Source organism: Battus philenor, unplaced genomic scaffold (assembly GCF_028537555.1).
Source record: "Battus philenor isolate CCGP_79_NKW_IND1 unplaced genomic scaffold, ilBatPhil1.0.hap1 SCAF_6, whole genome shotgun sequence".
NCBI lineage: Eukaryota > Metazoa > Arthropoda > Insecta > Lepidoptera > Papilionidae > Battus > Battus philenor.
The window spans coordinates 4,931,549-4,956,095 of record NW_027181726.1 but is presented as its reverse complement, the minus strand read 5'-3'; the positions used below and the strand labels follow the sequence as shown (position 1 = coordinate 4,956,095).

Here is a 24,547-nt window from a genome sequence, read left to right as displayed (position 1 = left end):
ACCGTGTGGAAATTTCCGCTAAATATAAGAAAAAAATTTGAGATTTTTTATATTTTTAATTAATTTACATTTTGTGCTATCATCGTTTATTTCTATATCCCAGAGATGGGGCAGAGGGCGTCAAGGTACGTCGCCATCCCGAGCGGCCTTGAGTCTGGCGCTTTACTACGCTCCACGTCATTCAAACTGCCTTCGCTTCTGCAGTGATCGTCCGCTGCCAGGTTTGCTTTGGACGGCCAGGTCTTCGCTTTTCTAGAGGATTCCATTCTAGGGCTTGCATCGGTATGTGAACAGGGTCGCTTCGGAGCGTGTGGCCTATCCAGTTCCACTTGCGGCATTTGATCTGCTGGTCGATCGGCATCTCATCGCAGCGTTTCCAGAGGTCTATGTTGAGAATTTTCTCGGGCCAGTATATACCAAAAATACGTCGAAAACAGTTGTCAAGGAAGACTTGGAGCCGACGCGTGATATCTCTGGTAACCTTCCATGTCTCGCATCCATATAACAACACGGTTTTTACATTGGACCGGAATATTTAGAGCTTAATTCTCCTAGTCAGTTTCCGTGATTGCCATACAAAACGGAGCCGTGCGAAGGCTGCCTTTCCCTTGAACATTCTCAAAGCAGTGTCCTCTTCGGTCCCTTCTGATTCCGATACTACGCTACCGAGGTAAGAGTATGTGTAGACTCTCTCCACTCCCTCTGTGCCAATAAGCAACGGCAAAGAACCTGTTGCTCCGCAACTCATTTCTTGAATCTTCCGGATGTTAATCTTAAGTCCCGTCTCCAAAACCTCTTGTCGTAGATCGTCCAGTTTGGCTTGCATGTCGGCATGTGTGTGGCTCAATAAGCATAGGTCATCGGCATAGTCCAAATCTTCCAAGACATTGGACAGTGTCCATTCTATGCCACGGCGCTTGCTGTTGCTGGAGGTGTTCATGATGCTATCCAGAATGACAAGGAAAAAAAGAGGTGAGAGGAGGCACCCCTGTCGCACACCTGCATGAACCCTTATATCTTCCGAGATAAGGCCGTCATTAGTCACTAGTCACACAAAGTGATGCCTCTCCAATTGCCACATTAACTGAGGTCCCCCTTCTTGGGTACGGTGATGAGAAGGCCCTTATTCCAGTCGTTGGGTAACTCTTCAGCTAACCAGATGATCCTCAGCTTCAGCGCGCTTGCAGCGGCGAGTAAGTCGGCTTTCAGCATTTCTGCTCTAATGAGGTCCGCTCCTGGAGCTTTCCTGTTCTTTAGAGAACGGATAGCCTTTACTACTTCCTCTCTCGAAGGGGAAGACACATCGATGTCCAGGCTTTGTGCGGTAGTCGTCGCCGTAGAGACAGGGTCGTTCGGGACTCGAAAGATCTCCTCAAAGCGCTCTCGCCAGCGTTGAAGCTGTCTCTCTAATGTTACGATAATCTGCCCTCTCTTATCTTTCAAGGGCTTCTTCTTCTTCTGGTTTCGATTCTCGGTAAGTGTTTTCGCCGCCTTGTACACTTTTCTGAGATTGCCGAAATTGACAGCGCGTTGGGCGTAATCTGCAATACTTTCTGCCCATACTCGACGGTCATGACGAGTACTGCGGTAGATTTTCCGGCGAATCTGTCTATATTTCACCGTCAAATCTTTGCGCACTGCCATATCGTTCGAGTCCAGAAGTTGACGATGGAGTTGGCGCCTTTCTTCAATGAGATTCCAGGTCATCTGACATCCAGTCTTCTCGCGTATATGTTTTATGGCCAATAACGACGGAGCTGGTCTCTGTGTAGGCCATTTTAATGTGGTTCCACTTCTCGTTGACAGATGTGGTAGAGTTCGTTCCAAGAATGGAGACACAATTACGCAGCTTCAATCTATAATTTTGTGCAACGGTGAACTTAATTTGTAATGAAGCGATAGCAAGTAGGCGGATGTGTAAATGCAATAGAAAAATAAAATAAAACCATGTAAAATAATGTATACTGCATATACATAATAAATATTACACTTATTATCTAAACACTAATAATCATATAAATAAATAGAAGTGTATTCTATGACGTAAATTTTTCATCTCGCATTTTTCATCGTCTTATTATAAATGATGGTTATTTTTGTATATGGACAATTCTTTGAATTTAAATTTGTACGTGTTTTTCGATTTATAAATCATCCGTATATGCGGAAGACGCTGAATAATATGTTACCTTTGCTATCTTTTTAAATTTTTAGGCGCTCGTTTATGACAGATCGCATAGGCGGTGGTCAAAAAAAAAGTAACAAGTTTAGCAAACAAGTTTTAGCAAGTTTTCAACGCATTTGGTTTGTAATACTTTTTAATTTATAAATAAATGATAACTCGCCTAAAGTTTCTATCACGCTTTCCCACGTTAATTTGTTGTTTAATTTTTAAAACGCCTTTATAAAATGATACGAGTACGAAGTACGAGAAAATTACAAGGGGTTGATAATGACAAGGTGCAACGAAGCAGTAACTAAGCTGCCGGATGGATTGCCTTCCGCTTCCTCTATTCCCGGCGTCTACTTCTTGTTTAATATAACGCTTCCTTGGAATTTCAAACCCTGTAAACTTACAAAATAACTAATTCATTTGCACTTTGCATTTGACATACACACCAATTACTAAAAATACACCTCAATTCCACAGAAATAAGTAGAACACGAGTGTAGAAATTATAAGTAAGATTATAAATAATGAAAGATTTAATGGGTTACCTTGCAGAAGTCCATCCTAAGTAAGAAAAGGACCAATATTTAGCCACTTCCGCACATGCAGTGGTAGTCGTGCAACAAATGCACCGCCCGCCAGCCCGCTGACAAATGCGTATGCGACAAACAAAGCGAATCACACAACCGCCACCGCCAAACTACTCAACACGTGTTTCACCCCTCCACGGGGCATTTTCAGGAGTTATGTTACACCGATTAGTGAGTGAGTCACTCTGTTTTTGGCACGGAAGTGGCTAAATATTGGTCCTTTTCTTACTTAATAATGAAAGATTTTGATTGAAAAGAAAACTACACAAAATATTAAATGTTAAAATAGAAGTAAGGAAGTTATGAACAGGGCACAAAATGGGTACAACATTGATATAAAAATAAACGAATACAAAGCAGGTATCCATGCCTTTTTTTACTCGTGGGAAAATCCTGTATGGGATGCCCCTCCGCTGCAGTAGCAACGAAAGGATTATACCAGACTCCTACCGGCTAAAACCCCTCGGTCTTCTTAAACGCCTTATGTTGAAACTACGGGAACGCTTTCGCATACTACTGCAGAGGTATCCATGCCTGGGACATCGATATTAAACAAAAAAACCTTAATAATATTATTTAAATAAGACAATTAATAAAAACTCGTTGTTGTATTAATGAAGCCTGTATTAATAAAATTGTATTTTTAGTTACCGAAACGAAATACTGGCACCTTTCATCTGAAATAAAATGTCTTTTGGCATTTGCTTCAATTTTTTTATACTAAAGCTAACATTAAGTTTAAGGCGTTGATTTGTTTGCGTGTCGGTAAGAACTAAGTCACAATATTTACTTTAATATAAATATAATATACAATGTAAATGTGTCTTGACAAATATATTAATAGTTGAGGATTCAAGATCGCGTGATTCAAATTAATCCTTCCGAACCCCGACAAACGTATTTAATTATTCTAATACAAAATTAACCTTCGTGTTGAAAAACAATGTTATAATATTACTTGAACGTTTTCTTTGACCTACTAAGTGAAGCACTTCCTTCTCTATGCTCTAAACACGGTTAAGATAAAACTTTATATCCATTACGTGGAAGTAGGTTAACAGACAAAGTAACTAGTATTTACCGGTTTACCTTGCTAGAAATAAATGAAAATGCTTATTCTCTCTGTATGTATGCACTAAGGAAAAAATATAAAGTGTAGATACCTATAGTAATCCCTAACTTTGATAATGAAAACAACGGTGAACTTTGTCTAATGAGGAACCATTTTTGTAACATTTTTATTTACCTTTTCTTGTTTATTTATTATTAGTTTTCATTATATTTTAATTACGAACGAGTCATAACTAAATTTTTCGTGTTTGTAAAAAACACACGATTCGTGTTTAAACGTAGTACTTATTCTAACCAAGTCGTTTTAACAATTTGCTATAGCTATAATTTGTAAATAAATAATGTGTGTAATTAAAAATAAAGGTTTAGTTCTACCAAAATTGCTGTACCACGCCTTAGGTAAGCGCGGCTCGAAGGGTGGTACTGCTGACCGCTTCGTTCCGACGGTCCGCCGTCAATGCTCGGCGGCACTCATGCATTTTGGTAGCACAGTAGTTAAACTAGTTTTATGCTTCAATAGATGCAAGTGATCCCAATACATCCAATATATATGCGATGCTATATTATTTTGTAATATGATGCAAATGCACAGAACAACTTTGGCGTTCAATACTCTGTGACTTGTTCTATTAAACCAGTAATTTACAAGTTACATCGTCTAATTAGATATTCATTGATACTCCTGGTTTATGTAGCAATTTCACTTGCCTATACTGCTGTTATTTTTTATTAAAAATATCGACCAATAGTACAGCTAAGCCCTTATGAGTGGAAGATAATGTGTGAGGTTACCACAATGCACTTTTTCTATATAGAATTAGTTTAATTAACTTGTAACTGATTGATCTCAAAAAAGATAATCGCGAAAAATAATATTTCCACTAAAAGCTTTCCTACTCTCTGTAGAAATGATTAATGTTTTCTTACAAAACCTATTATTATTTCCAGACGAAGAGTATTACGTGCTAGCATTAACTTATTTTCTTATAAGTTATTTCCAAGAAAAACAAATTACGTAATGAGAAAAAATTACTTGCGAGTTTTTGACTTTAATATTTGGTTTTATAAAAATATTACCTACGCCCGCAAGTTTGCATTTAATATGTTTATAATATTTATATTCGAAATATGAATTCGAAGTTATGGGTTCTTTATTAAATAAAAAAAATATTCCAGAAGTTTCAACGAACTGTAGTGCCTTTAATGCTAAGTTTTTTCAACTAATATAAAATAAGTTGAAACTTTACAATAAAAAACCCATTTGAATGCGTTCAGGGGCTAAACTAAAACTTTTGACTTAACTTTTTACAAATCGTACCAGAAAACTTCGAAACGAACCTTTCGAGTTTCTCTTGTTAAAATTTAATTTTACCTTCAAAACTTTTTCAGTTAAGTCGAAACGATCTTCAAAAATTATAACAACACAGAATTAACTAGCTAGTTTAACAAAATCACCTATCCACTTTATAGTTCCTAACATCCTTCGCTGCGCTCTCCGGTCAATGGTATCCACTCCAAAACCTTAAGGATTCAGCAGCATCGATTTTGCGCGCTGCGTGGCCCACCGACCACTTCAGCCAATGCGAAAAACAGGCTACAAATTTTTAACGAATGTATTTATGATGAGATTGCAACTAATTTTCTAGCATTCTATGGCATAGTTAAGCAGGAAGACTTTTTACAAATTAATCTTTAATAAGTGGAAAATAAGCAAACACACACAGACACATATATATATATATATAAATATATATATATATATATATATATATATATATATAAATATATATATATATATATATATATATATATACATATACATATATATATATACATATACATATATATATATATATACATATACATATATATATATATAGTCTGCAAAAACATCCAAAATTGTTTTTAGAAACGGTGATAGACACGGTGTTAATACAAAGAGTAAAAATTAGCAGTATACTCCCACTTTTTGTCTTCAAATATTAAATAAATCATTTGTGGTACCAGACATACGAACGTACAATAAAATTCCACGATCAATTCCAAATCTGCGACTAGACAGATTTGAAACCAACATATAAAAAAATACATTATTCTATCCGAAAATACTATACTGATATTGATGCGTGGAATTAAATGTTGTTGTTGCTCACTCAGAAAGCTAATCATTGTCAAGCGCTCTATATAACAATATTTGTAATGAGCAACTGTTGAATATCTTGCCGGGTCTTCTCAGCAGAACTGCTGTGATAGCTTCCTGTATGGACAACAATGCTGCCATTTTATGTTAATTGACGATTTGAAAGTGCTTGTAATAGTTTATTCAAAAAAGAATAGTTTCATACTTTACATTCAAAAACGATTGACAGTGTAAATATCAATTATTTTAAATCAATGTCTTTTTTCTGCAACACACGAGAAAATTTACTAAATATTCAAAAGGTTAAATTAAACTGAAGAAGAAAAAGGTGAGCAATTTAGGCATTAATTAACCCGTAAACATTTCATAATAATATTTAGACATATACAGTGTTAAAGGTATACAAGCTAATTTGATGTCAATTAATGTATGGTACACCCAATCAGAATAAAAATACTATTTCTGAAATCTTGATTTTTTGATTGGGAATCTTAATATTAAAATATTCGTTGTTAGTTTTCAAAATTCTGATCACTAGATATTAATGTAAACTGTTGTTTTCTATCTATCTCTGCGGACTTTGTAATGCCATGTAGTATTCCAATAGCATTTCATACTAATCACGTTATACAAGTTTATTGGAAATAATTGTAAAAGATTTAAAGCTTTCTAATGACAAATGAGCTGTACATTCACTCTTTTGCCATAAAGTAAAGGCACGCGAGAATTAAAATTTTACTTTGTGTTTCGAAACCTCTGGTTATGGTTTGACCTAATTATACAATAACCCAAGTCATTAATAAGTAAATAGTAAAAAAAATGTGATAATGAACGTATAAAGTTTTGTGTTACATGAGATATGAAATATACTTTTTTAATAATAAGGATTATTATTATATCAAAAGGTTACTATTTTTTACATTTAAAAATAAGATAAAAAATATTGTATATGAGACGCTGGAAGCAGGTCACTTACAACCTCGTCAGATGAAATAATTATGTTTTAATAAATTAAGAACAAACTGTTTTATATTATTTCCTCCGTAAATTTAAACAGATTTTTTGCATAAATTTGTTGCTCGTTTATAATAAGTACGTCGAAACGCTTTGCTTCGTAAAGTAAATACTGCTGATTGCATAATGTAACGGATTTTCAATCAAGCGCGATTGAATTAGCCCCGACGATGAGGGGTAAACCTGAAGCACTATCTAGTGCACACAGAACCGGCTCCACAAAGTTTGTGCAATGTCCAGTGAACAGATAAAGCGTACACCGTCGTCGGAGAGCTGTCCGCTAGCCAGGGAACTGGAAAGTCAAACGTTTAACTATAGCAGTCTAGAGCTACCTAGAGTTGAACAACAGCACAAGTTTCAGTTGTTTCTGCGTTAACAAAACAAAACTTAATTGAAACTGCTTACTTTGGAATAATTACCAAGTTATCTATTTAAGTTATATAATTTCGGTACCGTGAAATAGAAATTTTGTGTACAGAAACTTGAACTGTTTTGTATTTAAAAGTTAAAGTATTGTTTTACATACATTATAAGAGTTTAACGTAACCATGTAAATTATAAAATTTTAAAACTAAAAATCTTAAATGATTCATTGTATTATAATCATCAATCTAATCATCAAATCAAAATCAACGCAACATCTTCTTTCTTCCGGCCCTTCATCTAACAACACCCTATTCGTGTCTTAAAAGAAGGGTCTATGAGCAATGTATTTTGCCAATATTGCCGTACGGCACCAAAACGTGGTCTCACGCCTCGGGCCTCAACAGCAAGAACAGCTGTTCCGAACCTGAACCATGGAGAGAGCTCGGGACTTCCCTACTAGATACAATCAGAAAGAACAGGCTAGATTGCACGCAAACCAGATGGTCGCTCATACTTTAAAGGTTTTGGAGTGAAGACCGCAGACAAGCAGGCGCAGCGTATAAAGTCCACCCACAAGACAGATGACTTTGTTAACGTCGTTAACAGAAAGACGCGGGCCGCTCCACCGCAATAGTATTAAAAAAATATGGGGGAAGTCTAAGTTTAATAGTTAACGCCCTAAAATATTTAAAACCTCAGCTGATAATTATTCACCTCAGGAATATAAACACATAAAATCCAGCCAAATGAATAAGTCGATTGTAAATACGCAGTGAATTACTTGTTACATTTATTAATTATCGTCGTAGTAACACAGTGGACAAGAACTTTTCTCAATTTTCATGGTAATTTGGTCAATATCGTATAACAATGTGGGTCCGGTGATGCCGGGAGCGAAGCTCGGCTTAATTGCGCAGGTTACGATCGTTAATTACACTTCCCGACTGACACAGACGTCCGACGGAACAATTAACAACAGCTTTAGATTCGATAAAAATGTATTGTTTTTATAAGATTTTATTCTCTACTACTAGAAGATTGTGGTAACATTATTGGTAGATAAATAATACTTAAATACAGTTACAGAAGCGCAAAAAGATAATGGTGTAATTTACGCGAATTTGAAGACAAGTTTTTTGTTTTTACTCGTTCTACAATATTAATGACTTAAGGGCTCTAAGAAATAACTAAACTAGTATAACAAATTGGTTCATCTTTATTCAGTCATTTACTATTATTACCTCTCCGTATACCACCCTGTATCATTAATAGTTGGCTTTAAACATACTTTTAAACACCAAGTACATATGAAGATTCCAATTTGATAGAAACTAATATATTTTTATGCTCTTCTGTGACAGTCAAAATATTGCTACGATTGTTTCAACACAGGGTGTGTTTTGAGAACACAATCACTCTTTTAAACGTCTTTGATACAATTAGAGCAATCCATTGCTAATTTTTTTAATGAAAAAAATACTTCTCATTGTAATATGTTTTAAGTGTTAGAATACAAAAACAGTAAAAACTGTTTTGAGTGGTGGTATACATACTAAAACTGCATAAAAAAGTAGCACTTAAAAATAAATTAAAACCTTAATTTGCGGAATAACTAGGAATTGCTGAAATGTATAGTGATTTCCATTAATGTAATCTAAAGATTAAAAATAAACTCACTTTACCCGCAAGGTCGCTGTAATACTATTCTATATCCAACTATCAAACGACGCGATAATTTTATCTCTTAATACATTCAAGAGGTTATTAAGCAGGACTCTGGCAAAAGGCATATTATTCTATTTCAGAGTATTTTCACAATAAAGAAGTTGGGAAATTATTTTTTCTATTTTTATGGAAAGAAGGTTGTTGACACAATCGTCCAAAAAAAATTTCAAGCCTCATCGAGTCTTGTTAGTTCAACAGTAAATATTTCACGAACTAACTTGAACTTAATTGTGTATTAAGTGAATAATTGTGTATTAAGTAAATAACTAATTACTAATTAGTAATTATATATTATGCTTACGATTAAAGATGGTTATAATAATCTTGTATAGTAAAGCTAATTTGCTTTATTTTAATTTTGTTGGATAAACAAGAAATAAACAAGATGTAAGATCCTACCTACTCTTTATACATAGCCTCGTCAAATAAAAATACCTATTAAAATTGTCATTAACCGTATATTATAATCGCGCTATAAAAATCGCACAAAAAGAACGCATAAAAACAGATTTGAACGTGTGGTTACACGCTCACGAAAACTTTAGGATCGAATAATGCTTGTATGGTCTTGATACTTTGCCTGTTTCCCTCCAAAGGGACTTTAAATCTTCTCAATAGCCTGAAACCGTGGATCGGACAAGTTTACTGCTCTGAAACATACTTTTATTGCCCTATTATGTACACTTGCACGTTGCTTTGAATTTAGGTGTTCAGGAACATTAATGCTTTGTGTTTAATGCCTAAATTAATATTCTCTTTGATACTACAGTACCTTATTGTTTCATGTATAATACATGTTTATGCTAGACCTACTTACTATTCGACATCAGTACCTATTGTACGAAATGAACGTGTACTTGTAAAATCACCTTTATTACATTAAAGATAACGCTGGTATTTCTATAGCAAAAAATTTACATATCTGGCCCGCACGATACGCTGTGATTATTTTATGTATTATCACTGTTTTATTCCTAGGTCGTCTACTTCTCTACGCATAGACCTCCCCTATTAATTTTCAAAAAGACCGGTTGATAATATTATTTTTCATGATCAATCAAAACTGTTAAAACGCACTATTGTGCCAATTTAAAGTATTGACTTTGGGTGTGCTTTTCGAATTTAAAAAAATATCATACACAGTATTTTATGAAAAATGAAGTTATGATATGAAAATATTTTAATAACTCCAACGCCGGAAGCTTCGGAACAACATTATTTAAACAACAGCAATAATTAAAACTCTGTATTTTACCCTATCCTAAAATAACACCCTACTTCTTACAAAATCTCTTAATATCTGTAATCAACCCCAGGTCACGCGACGAGCACGGTATTTGTAGAAAAAGACTTACGTCATACTGCGGCTTTGAGTAATAAAAATTTACTATCCGTTTGTACCAAAAATATAATACGACCGATAGAGATAAAAGTATTATATAAAAACGTATGGATGCGAGGTTTAAACCTTTGTTTTCAAGTTAAATATATAAAAAAGTACTGACGTTTTGATAAACTGTGGTTAATTTAAATATGAATCAGAAAATTGTTTCTTTTACATATGATGGACTACATCCCCTGTTGACTTCAACTTGTTTCTAGCAAACATTTAGTTTAAATGTCTCTAAGCGTATATTTTGTATAGTATAAAATTCCATATTGAATATATATTGAAATAGCCTGCAGGCTATCTCTTATTTCCACAAAAAAGTTATTATTTTTTAATTAAAAAATAAAAACTCACTGGACATTTTCTGTGATAATTAAAAAGCGTATTCATTGATTGTTTTGTAAATATGATAGTCAAATTTTATGGCATTTATATTGTGTGTGTCAAAATATTTATTGTTTATTATACATCAACATGGGGAATAAAAATAAATAGGCTGTATTATCAAAACAATTAATTCCACACTACCATTCGATGGACTTAGTCAATTAGGAATTATAGAGCGGGCGGTTATCGTGACGGATGGGATTGAAAATAGATGCACACACATAAATTAGAAATATTACGAATTCAATCATAACAACATCGAATACAGGATAAAAAACAAAATTCATAAGCAATTTCTTTTAATTTTTTTTTAAATATTATTTTGTATTAATTTTTCACCGAGGGTGAGTAACTACATTCGGTAAGCATTAGTACGAGAACTACGATCACAAAACTCTTGGTTATGCAACTACGTCCATTGAAAATGCTTTAATCCATTCAATATTCTTACAGTTACATAAGAATACGATGTTTATTAAATGTAATATAATTTATACTCCCTTATACGATATAACCATAAAATGGTAACCATTTTATGTTTAAAAAAATTTAGGTGCAGATTTCTTAGTAGTGTCTAAATCTGGTAGACGTAGACTCGAATGGCGGTTGAGTATTTTTTTTAATATCCTTGTTAAGGTACGTAGAAGTCTCTGATTGAAAATAAAAAACTTAAGAAAAAATAGCATAACAACATTATTATACTCTCATACCATAGAGTAAATTAATATACTTGTCTATAACCGTCAAACATTTAAATTCAAACAAAACACAAAAATATTTTTTATATATATTTTTTGACCAAAATATTTCTACATCGAATTATTAAAATTATTATTACTGAAATCTTGCAATATATTGTGTAAAGCACAAAATATAATATTGTTAGTGATTATTGTATATTATTAGTAATAATTTAATAAATAAAGTGATCACTCTGATTTACCTCAATTTTTTTTAATTGAATTAAGACAAACCGATAAATTTTGACATTTTAAATTTTATAGCTGTTTATAGCTAACTATATTTATTACAATTCGCGTTCGAAATACTAAAGTGATCTTAATAATTTTATGCGCGTCATTTTTTCATGTAGCTAGAGACCATTGTTCGACGCCTGTTCACTATTTATCTTCCATTCTGTAGCTGTACAACGGTCGACAGTTGCATGTCGACTGCTATGTTTTTGGGGGTCGAGCTTTGTCTCTCTGAATAAATTTGTACTCTCCTGTTACGTATGAGTAATTTATTACTAAAAGCCTAAAACCTGCAACACCAATTGTTTAAATAGTTAATCATATATGTGAAGATGAAAATAGTAATTATTTACCGCAACAAGGTGAACCGATGACGTAGTAACTCGCGGGAAAGTCGCTAGGCAGGGATGCCTATGCAATACAGTGGGCGTCTATCCACTGACATAATGATGAATAATATATTTGTGACCTTTGGCATAAATTTTCCTTTCCTGCAATAATTTTTACTGGCCATTTCTTATTACTTTGTTTTTATTGAGGTACGCCTAACAGATTAACACAATACTTATATATATGTATACGATCATAGAATTTTTTTGTATAACTTTTAACTTTATTTAGGTCGCAGGTAATGCTGGCAGCAAGACCAGTCTTCGTGGCGATCTTTAGTTAAGACCTATGCGTTGCAGTATGCGTTTATCGGATGAGATGGTGGTAAGTATACTGATGATTGTACACGTATAATATTAAATCAAAAATATAAGTACTATATTTATTACAAAAGTTATGATAAAGGGGCTCTTCAAGTAATTAAAAAGAAAAAAAATAGAGTACAAGATAAACTAAATTAATGTGATAAACATAACCTGTGATATTAAGGAACAAGGCGAAGGAAGTGAGGCAATGAATGAATAGTAGTTAGTACGGACAAGAAAGATAGAAATTGTAGAATGTAAGTAGAAAAAAATAGATCATGTGAAGAATGACTGAAGAGAGTGGAAATAAAAAAGAAAAGAAAGTGATATTTAAAAAAATAAGATATTTAAAAAATAAAAAACGTCCTTGTCCCATATACAAGATAGGGGAAGGAAAGGTTAATAGCAGGGGACATTTAAAAAAAAAAGATTAAAGCTTAAAATTCGAACCGAAATAAAGAATTTGCAAGGTAGTGGATAAAAGAGCGTTATATAGTTAAAAATAGCGCTACATTTGAAGTCAGAACATTTATTTTAAGAGTATATTAGTAGGTATTCAAGCATTTGATTTCTAAAAATATTATTAGATCTGCAAAAATTGTCTAACTCGGAAATTTTTGTAATAAGTTTATTGCAAGTGTGATATACACTAACATATTCTTGGTAACCAAATGATGTATTTAGAGGTTAGTTTTGTGTCGTTGGATTATATCCAAAAATGTTTTTGTGACTGAAAGACGGTGGTAATTACACCAAATATACGCCATTAAATATTCAACATGACGTAATTTTAAAATTTAAATTTTATACAATCATTTATAAATAAATTATGTTTTAACAACTTTATAGACGTGTTTACGGGCAACAAAATTAATTATTTTATTTAACAATCACATACAAATTTAATTAAGCGAAATTTGTAATAAAAGGTAATTGGACCTGTTTTAAAGCGTTATAACAAAGGACATACGAGTACGTTACTTCTCGTCAATGATCCGTGAATCAGATACGAACTGTTATTGTCAGAAACTGAAACCAAGTTTATTGATACCTAAGTAGAATACATTAAAAATTATAAATATCTGAAAATTCTATTTACATAGTTCTATACCGTTAACTATTATACTAAACTAGAATTAAATCTTTTGGCAAAGACTTCAATTATTTATTCATTTTCGAGATAGTCTTCACTTTTACTAATTTCGTCATTACTGCGTCTATATTTTGGATAAAACTTCGTTTCAGGTTTCGGTTTGAGTAAAGATTAAAAAAATTGCGTGTGATTAGAGAAAGTAGACTAGAAGTACAAAGATCAATTTCCAATAGGCGCACAAAACATCATCAAGAAACCTTTGAGAAATACCAAATTCTGAACTTGGCTCGAGAGTTAGATATAACTACTGTTTCCCTCCAGGAGACATTTGATGGTAATAACTGCAAATATTTATGATATCACTATATCTTACAAGTCATTTCAAATTGAATACATCTTCGTCTTTTCAGCCTATAGACGCGCATTGCATGGTATAGACAAATGATATCTAAGGGTAATTATACCATAATTGCTACGCTTGGCAGGCTTGTTAGCGACCGCAGTGTGGTGCGCAAGAGACGCAGCTGTCCATCCTCTGAAAATTTGTTTGTGAGCTGTAGCAATCCTATATAATAAATACACGAAGTTTAATTTATGTGAGAATGTATCCCGGAAATCGAACCAGCGACCTACGAAAGCAAGTCGCAGTCCTTTACCGCTGGGCAAGTTAAGTGTACTTACAAAATATGGGGAGATCTATACCTGAAACAGAAAAAAATAGTATTATTTTGCTTATTTTTATAAGAGGTTAACATCCATTTCTACTCATTACATCGAAGAATGAATGTTTATATACACTTATTATATATATATATATATATACACATAAAATCTCCAGGGACATACAGTAAACAATAATTAATTTCAATATGCAGTCATCCCAACTTTAAAAACGTTTTTTCTTACTATATTATCGATGCATTATTTATTGTCTTTGAAGCTTTTGATTTTTGGATAAAATTTACTATAAATATTACTTGACAGGTAATGAGCAATACATTCAGCCCTTTAAAGCTTTGAACCTATTACGAATCACTCTGTTTATTTTAAGATCAAAAAGACACTTTTTTCATAGTTTTATTACTTCATTGATTTAAATCAATAACGTAATTCATTAATTAAATAGTAAGAAATTTGATAACACCATAAAACGTGAAACTATACACGGAATAAAATTCGTGTCCGAATATTCTGGAAGCTATGAGATATAACGCTATTCAATCTGAAATTATAACGGACACTAAACATTTGTCATCGTTTTATTAACAGTGACAGTTGGATAACACGGATTTACGAGCCTCGGGTGTCCGGGTTCGAAACACATTTAGCGGTAGTCGTAATTCACTTTCATTATACACAACAATCGGATATAATTAATTTACTTTATGACCGGCCAGTCGCTTGCGATGTCTACCAAAATATTTATCATAACTAATGCAATTCGAAATTTAAATTAGCATACATGCTTCCAATTTGATACAATGAAGGTATTTGCTTTAGTTCGTATATACACGGCCATAAATTATAGGTGTAAACAATTTAAAGAACAAATATCTTTTGTCAGTAAAAATCTTTAAAACTTTTACACCTTTTTCCAATCATTCTGTATAAGTGATCACTTTGAAATAATTTACATTATTATTTTCTGTTCCCCGCTTCGCGTTTGCACTACCAATTGTGTTATATCATAAAATACAGTCTTAGTAACTTTTAATCTGCCAAAAAACTATTTTCTGGGCAAGTTTCACACCGATAAGAGCTACGGTTCTATAATAATATATTTTTTTCATTAACATTCTCTCAACTTTCTTACGGGTAAAAGTTAATAAAATCCGTTTCATAAAAAGCTTCTTAGCTAACCTTTTTCTGCAAAAAAATATTCTTACTAAATTTCAAGGCTAAGCCTTTCAATTCGAGAGATATCGTTACGATATAGTTCATATGTGTAAATATCTTATATAAATATCAATATTAACTTATTGATGGCCTCATAGAAAACCATATTTTTATCATCAACAAAAGAAGTAAAAAGTAATTTATTATCTGTACTCGCATTTGAGCAAAAATCTGTTTAATAAATTTTGTCCATTATTTTATTAAAATGTTATACATATTTTTTTTTTACAATTATACACTAAGATTAAAATAAAATTACGCTAAACACTAACTACATCAAACGTTGCTAAACTCTGTTATTTAAAAAAATATATTTACAATGAAAATTTCAAAACAATCGCACAAGAATTCACATTAAAAATTTTATTTCTCGTATAAAATGGACGTGAGAAACAATTTTTCCCCGCACAAAGTGCTGTTAAAATTCCATCAAACTACAATATGATAAACGAAAAACTCAAAACTCTTTGTAGAACTATCATGTCGGTATTGCTCTAATTCAAAGCAATATTTTCAAGAAAAATTAAAATAGATTGGAAATTTTTCTTTTTTCTTGGAATTAAAATAGAAATTTCTTCTATTCTTATTTTATAACAGAAGTCAATATGTAAATATGTATATATATATAAATATATATGTGTGTATATATATTACGCACGTTATTATCATTTCAGCCATTAGAATGCCAGATATTTCCTTTCCTATAAATTTCCAATACTTAAGAAGCAGCTGCATCCAGGGTCTCAATAAAAGTATATGGGTTTTAAATCATACTTTACAATTATATTTTCCGTGTTATTGACCATTAGTTACCAATGTACAATAAATAACTTAAATTATAAAGGTTATTATAAATCACAGCAAAATTTCGAAAATTTATTTTAACATGGAACGGTTGCGGTATTTATGGCGTAATTTCGATGCAAATTAACTCCTTAATTGCAATGCTCTTGGGAAACCTAACTAAACGAAACCATTTACAATCTGTTGCAGGATATGGGAAAAATTGAACTTTTAATCATGAAATATAAAATACCTGCTGATTAGTTATAGTTGTAAAAGCTTTAAAGGGGGTAAACATATAGTTCATTTGCTGTATATATACGTGTGTGCGTGTATGTATATATTTCCCGTGATATTGTGTATAGTTCTCATATATAATTAGTGCTAAATTTATCTTTATTACCTACAATGTACATTGCGGACTGAATTAAAAAAGTTATTTAAGCATATGTAAAAATAAAAGGTATTTTTAATTATATACTAAAATAGTTTGGCATAATATTTTATTGCTTCAGTATAGAAGAAGAAAACGTATTGTTATAGAAGTAACATTTTGTGATAAATGCCGTCAGAGTTGGTTACTATGTACCTTCTCTGCAAACGCTAATATCTTTGGATACAGGAAAAAAACGAAACGAGTCCTGTGGGAGCTCAGGTTTCTAATGGAGTTTCGTAAATATTTTTTATAAAAAAATAAACGTAGTAAGAGTAAGCAGTAAAATCATTAATTGTTTACGAGGCTTATTGACATTGGAGCCCCACAGGGTTGAAACCGTGTTTTTCTAAGCCCGACGAGATTAGCCACGCCCGAGAGATACTTTTAAGCTCATAGCAACGACCTTTGACGACATTTATTATTCAATAATACACCATCTTCAATTTTTTCAGTTATAATATTTTGTTTCTGGTTTTCTTTTATTTTTTTCCACTTTCAATAAAAAAATACTGTTTAACTGAGTACTATTTAGCGCTCATATTTAATTAAAAAAAACTTTGTACTTATATCTCCTAAGGGTATACTTAACCTTCTTCCAATTATATTCTCCTGGTAGCTCTTGCACTACCGACATTTAATTTTCATCTTTACTAGATACAGGTTTTATGGCAATAAAATGTCAACCAACGATGAATTATAAGCTAATTGAGAAGGTTATAGATGAGGTAGCTGTAGTGGAGTTTAACAGGTTCAATAGGCAATGTATGGCAAAAATAGAGACAACACTTAACGAGCTGGAGCACAAAAATTAAAACGCTTGGATGAAAGATAGACAGTTTATTTTAAAAGTCATCCCCCTACAACTTTAGATACACCAATGCCGTAATAAATTATTTGTCACGCGAATGAAATAACTTTTACATAAAACTTTCACCATTCATTTGTAAATATTAAAAATTGATTCAAAATTAATATAAGATAGTATTTAATTCCTTATTCCATCACAGCATTAAAAATTTAACACAAATTCACAAACAACAACACATACGTCACTTGACGCCGTTCGCCATTATTTTATTTCATAATATTTTTCACGCGTCCTTACATATTGCGCATGCGTAGACCGATGGATTGACAGATAAGCGAAAGGATATTGACAACTGTGATTATTTCGCAACAAAGTTTGTAATAATAATATAGTATAATATAGTCTATGGGTATAGTTTTTAGCTTTTACTTTAAAGGCGTCGTGATCGCAACGCTCTTGTAGTGCAATGACATTTAAGATTGTCTTAATTATGCACTGGAAAAGTAAACATTTCCTTTTGGATAAATTTCTCCATTGCGTCGTCATCGACATGAAAGACCAGTCGAGGTCAAAAGGTTGCCGCAAGGCACTCCTCTCGGTCTATCACCTAAAGAGTCACCATTGTTAAAAATGCATCTAAATTAATGAAAGTATTAAACCGTTGATCAAACAACCACCTACAAATTTAAGGAAGTATCAAAACGCTGTAAACATTTTTCAAGGTCTCAACTTATGCTAGAACTTTGCTATGATTTTTGGTAGCTAGACAACAGTCAAACAAGAGTCATTGTGTATTATGGTGCAAAACATTTATTTTATACATTATTATAAACGGCCATAATAAAACTTATACAATAACAAATATAAATCGATTGTTAAATAAAATGCTAACAGTTTTAAAACAAAACGTGATAAAATAAAGACTAACAAAATTAATTAAAATACCTCTGAAAGTGTAATTAAGCGTCGTTAAAGTATGAATATTATTTATTTTGATTCTAAAAAAGTAAAAATATATCTCTTATCGCTTTCGTAATTACCAAAGGCAATTGTAATATCATTTATGGCAACTATTAAAAACCACATTATTACTGTCTTTGTTTTTCTTCCCATTGACGCCCACTGCAAGGAATGGGGGATATACCATAATCGCCACTCTTGGCAGGGGGGTCTGACCACATAGTTAAAGTCGCTAGAAATCGCTGGATGCGGGCAAAGCAACACCGGTCATCGTGGCGATATTTGGAGGAGGCCTATTCCTATGCAGTGAGAGTCTATCGGCACAAAATAGAAAAAGATAAATAGTAGATGATGTATATATCAAAAGGCATATCATTCAAACGAACAATCCCAATTATGGAACAATGGCCACCGACTAGATCTCTCCAGAGACTTCAAATTGACACGCAGTCGATGCTAATTATAACCGATGAGAATAAAAGACAATAGTGAACAAGTGCGGTACAATAGTAGTCATTTCAATATGCAATATATATATATTTAATTACCCCTTTTTATTGTTACTGATCTATTTGCTATGCTGAATTCAGTTTTGTTACAAGTATTATTACGATATTTAAGACACATCATTCAAACAACAAGGATATAGTTTCGCCATCGAGTAATTTCGAGTGTAAATGGCGTTTATTATAAGCGTAGCAGTTAAATAATTAATTGATAATTTAGCATCTATACTTGTTTTTATTTGAGTAGTGGTAGCCTCACTGCGATCGCCGACCCACATGCCATGCGTGACAATTATGGTAAATCCTTTCATAAATATCATTGAGGAAGTCCTGTGCTTTCCAGTGGACGTCTATGGATTAAAACGACGACGACGACTTTTTTTCAAACTATTTGTATATTACATAACTATTGGTTGGTATTTTTTAACAAAAACTTAATTTTTCTTATCAAAATAAATCAATTATAAAATGTTTTAATTTATTTTATTGGAAAGAGTAAAGTTAGTCAAACATAAAAAAAATCGAACAAATATCAGTACGACCATGATGACGTCACATTGATAAAACGATAAGTCTATTTTATTTTCCAGGCCACAACTTTCAATTCTTAAAGCTGCAGTGAATCTAATTTGTAATTAATTAATTTGTTACGGTGCAAGCTAAGCAGCTTATTAGCCGATATCACAATTGGAAACCAATAACCTTATTAAAAGAAACATTTATCTACAATCGCAAGTAGTAAATCTTTTATAACAATAAATGGCCTAAGATTTATTTAATAGCAACTATTATGCTATAAATAATATTGTAACCAATAAGAAATAGCAAGATGAATTATTTTGTTGAAGATTGATATCTGTTATCCTCGTAGCGTTGTTGTAGCATATTGTTATGTACAGGTCGGTGCTCTGTGATCAATCAATCCTATTGTGTACAATATTGATGGCAAGTGCGGAATTAAATGCACGTTCTAGATTAAGATCAAATTAAACCAAACTAAGTCATATCAACATATAATATAACTAAAATTATCTTAAACTACATGTGTTAAACTGTATTCACGAAATGATAAATATTAAATTCTTGTTGATGTTCTGTTTATGATCTATTTTTCTAATTGAATCGTTATTTTATTTTCAAACGAGGTCAACATAATTGCGTAATTGCGAAATATCGTATGGAAAGTAAATTGTTATGTCACACTATACTGCGCATTTTTTTCGCCAATTGGACGTAGTTATGCAAAAAAGATCAAAAGCAAAATGACAAAGACACTAAACAAAGAAGTATTTCATGAAAAAAGATGGAGGACTCTTCTAAGCGATTAATAGTGCTACGAAGAAAACTCTTTCTTTTTTTCAGTTAAATACTTAATAATTTTGAGTTAAATAATTTACCACTATAGTGTTTGTTGGCTGAAATTAGAAATTCCCGGATTTCTTTTTCAGAGAGCACTTTCAAAATTTAGTTAGTTCCGGCGTACTTCCTACTTGCTACATTTCTGCAATATTCCCAAAACTTAACTAAAAAGGTCAACTATCTATAAAAATTTGCGATGCGATTTTATTTATTTATTAACTCCATCCTCAAATTAACAGTTTTAGAAAAAAAGTCAGAATTGTGTGCATAACAAAATGGTAATCCAAAAAAGTAATCCTATCCAAAATTATATTTTATACATCTACTCATTGTCAAGGGACTAATCAAATCATACTTATTTCATTAAAAAAAATTTTTAACACCCACATTAATAGATGAAGTCAAGTCAACATTGGTTTCTTCATCATCGAAAGCACATAAATTTTCTTTGACCACCGATTATCAACTATAGACCCCCCTTTTTGTCACACTATCGTAGACCCTACCGACTCTCGACGACTCCTGGAAGTCAACTTAGATCAATTTAGCTATTAATGATTAAAACATTAACTATTAAAATTTTATAGGTATTTCTGACATTTGACATTTGCTGTATTAAATGTTGTGCTGCTAGCCGGTCTAGGCTTTATACAGCTTCATCGAAATTGAGCCCGTGGAAACAGAGTGTGTAGTGAACACCCCACGGTGTTGAGTATGTAGCACTAAGCGAGGACTACTCGGCGGTCGGGAGAGACACGGGCCTCTCCGGACCGCTCTGGCTTGAATCCGGGTTAGGCGGACACGACCGCCGTGTCATGTGTAGGTGTGAGGTGCATGATATGTGCATCGAGACCGCCGGGGCTCGATGTGAGGCGTGTGGCCTGGCGTTGATACGGGGGAGCGGATATTATTTAAATTCCGCATTAAGGGTGGCGAGAAGGGCCGAGTGCTCCGCAATACAGAGAAAACGCTCCGAGGGACCGGAAGCTTTGCGGAGTTTTGCGGCGGGAATGCAGATCTCGCCGAGGTCTACATTGGCTTGGTATTGTTCCTCGGCAGGCGCAGGGGACCCGGTTTGGGGTTTGGAGGGTTTCAGTTGCTCGTGAGCAACCGTTGGGGCGGTAGGGAGGGTAGCGGGCTTGCCTCTCGGGTAGAGTGGCTTCGCCAAGGCTGAAGTGGCTGGGGGCGAAGGAGGGAGAAGAGGTTTCGAAGCGGGCTTCGAAGTATTCTTCGCGGGAGCTCTAGAGGTTGGTCGGGCGGCGACTTTGGGAGGGCAAGAGGTTGCGGGGCGACCTGTGCGGCTTTTTTAGGCGCCTTAAAACAGCCTCTGTGGTTGGCAGGGTGACCTTCGGTCTTACAGAGGACACACGCGCGTGATGTCTCTGAGACCGCGGGACGGGGACAGTCTGCAGTCCCATGATCCCCTAGGCACTTGACGCACCGGAGGCGGGAGAACTAGTTGCGGGCTGCGTGGCCATACAGCTGGCATCTGTGGCACTGGCCGACGCTGCGTCTGCGGTGAGGAGCCTCGAATGAGACCCCTGAAAGAGAGCAGATCTCTTTGGGGGCAAAAAATTTCTTTCCCTCGGGGAAAGCTCTATACTTGCCATAATGAGTAGCATGGGGAGCTTGGTGCGCAGATATGTCATGCGCTTCACGTCGATGACATGAATGTCCGCTTTCTTGAGCTTATTTCAAGAGGGAAGCCGCGGATAACGATTCGAAGTCGCTTATACTCGGGGAGGGCGTACATGCGAAAGGAGATGCCTTTCTCCTTCTGCGGGGAGTCACTCAGGAAGCGGGTGGGACAGTCCTTGGCATCTGCCTTGTATTCGTCCGGATATTTCATGGCCATTGATGGGTGTAGTGGTGAGGTTGAGGTCAAACTACTCAGCACCTCCCTGCCCAACGGCAAAGGGGAGGGAAGGAAGGTATTTCTGAATTAAATTTGTATATTTGCAAAAATAGTGTACCGTAGAGAGAACCTGTCTCTAGCAAAAAACAAAACTGCCATCGGACCGAATAATCACTCTTAAAAACTAGTGTATTATTGTTTTTATTATTTTGTATTAATATAAATAAATAAATTTCTCGATACTTCAGTAAAATACACAAATTAATAAATTTAAGAATCCGTCGATTTATATTCCGAATAACCCAATTTAAACGTCTGATCTACGTGTCTGATCTAAAAGCGGTGATCATGAAATACCATGTTCACCGCTTTTGACACGACAAATTTAATATTACATTTTGTATTCTCCGGCTCTACTTGTCTCCTAATGTTCGATGTAATTGAATAAAGTATAAAACGATAACTCTCTTATACGCGTTAAGAATAATTTGTTCAATATAAACATTGGCATAAAATAAAATTTCTTTTTATGTTATATCAACAACGAATTTGATTTAAACTAAATGTGGTTAAACACAGCGTAAACTTAGTTCAGAGTTTAGTTAATTTAACTTCATAACTAAGTTCGTTACAGTTAGCTAGAGTCATGGAAAAAAAACCTATTTTGTAAATAAGTTATTTTTTTAGACAGGTAATTTCGCAAATGATTATGCTATTATAAACGTGACTTATCTTAAAGAAGCCTCGACCCTTATTCAGTACCCCAAAGAATATTAACAAGCTCAAATCTCTGAGAGAAAATCCTGACAGGTAATCATATAAACCACTTATTGTCGAGTAATTCAAAAAATCTTCAAAGTGTTTTCCAATCCGAATCGAAAAATGAAAGAATTAATGATAAAAAAATGTTGTACAAGGGTATATATGATTTCTTCGTTTTTATCTTTTTCTGAAACTTCATTATAAATAAAGAAATTAATACGCTTGTGATATGAAAACACAAAATGAAACAAGCAGTATCAAAGTAAGAAGGAGATTAAGTCATTAATTTCGGAGAGACTTGTCTAAAATTTTCTCCAGCTTTCCGTATATTTTTTAAAAGCAAGTATATGAGCGCTCGTTATTCACACTTTGTATGTGAAATTACATAATTGCGTAGTTATAGTTTTACAAAAGAGAAACTTGGATTATCAAAAATAACAACTTAAATCTACAATTTATTTTTCTTTGTATTACTAATAGCTCTAAAACTCGCGTGTTAATTAATTTTTAAAAGTTTCAAACGTATTAATTAAATTTTACTAAATTAACACGTGTCTAATTAAAACTTCGGTACCAAAAACGCCAACCTTTATCTACGCCTAAATCAGAAGCGCTTATTTAGGTCATTTATATTTACTTCATTTCTCAATTATACGAACGAAAACCTCAAGATAATTAAGTAATAAAGTTACTACGGGTCCCCTTAGAGAATAATCTAGAACATTCCATACATATAGTATTGTACACGGACCACTTATAACCGTCATGGAAAAATGTTATTATAACCTTTATGAGGTCTAGTCTAAACGCTTGCAGGCCTTTGCCACTTCATACATACGAATAATGTTCACATTTTATTCTGTTGACTAATTAAGAAGGTTCTTCAGAACTTCCGGCACAAATACGGACATTGTGTTTTTAAAAATATTGCACGTAAACAAAAATTTTCTGTGACTTCCCTTTGCGTTCCGTTTAAGTAGTAGTTTTGATTTTTCTACCCAATTTTTTTTATTATAACTTAAGAAATGACCAGTGCGTGTCTTATAGGTTGCAAGTCCTAAATTAATATGATTCTAGGTGTTATTTTCATATCCCGAAATAAAATCTATTGCTTTCGGACAATATTTCTTCCCTTTATTACTTTGATCGCCTTTTTCGTACAAACACTAACACTACGTGCCTGTACGATTTTAGAAACAGAGGATGTTTCATTGTACCTATCAATATATCAAAATACACAAACATTTGACTAATACCAAGGGTACTAAGGATTTTAAAAATTGGATTTGGCACCAAACCCGCTTTATGTAATGCAATCACAGGGAATCCCACTCTTATATAACGTCACAAAATGTTTTACAATATATGGATGCGAAATTAAAAAAATAACACAATATGGTAAAATGACAGATTCCAGATTCATAAGTAATATTTTGTTAATTTTTAATTACAACAGTTTTTTTGGCCAGAGTAAGCATGTTATATATTTCAATATACAAAATATGTTTTAATACATTATAATTTACACTCAAGCTTTATTATTAGTAAAAATCCTTTACACTCTAAT

General features: G+C 33.3%; 1 pseudogene; it reads right to left on the bottom strand.

The window, feature by feature from the left end:
• Nucleotides 1–92: 92 nt before the first annotated feature.
• Nucleotides 93–22,218, bottom strand: LOC137930323 (uncharacterized; annotated as a pseudogene).
• Between the last annotated feature and the right edge of the window lie 2,329 nt (nucleotides 22,219–24,547).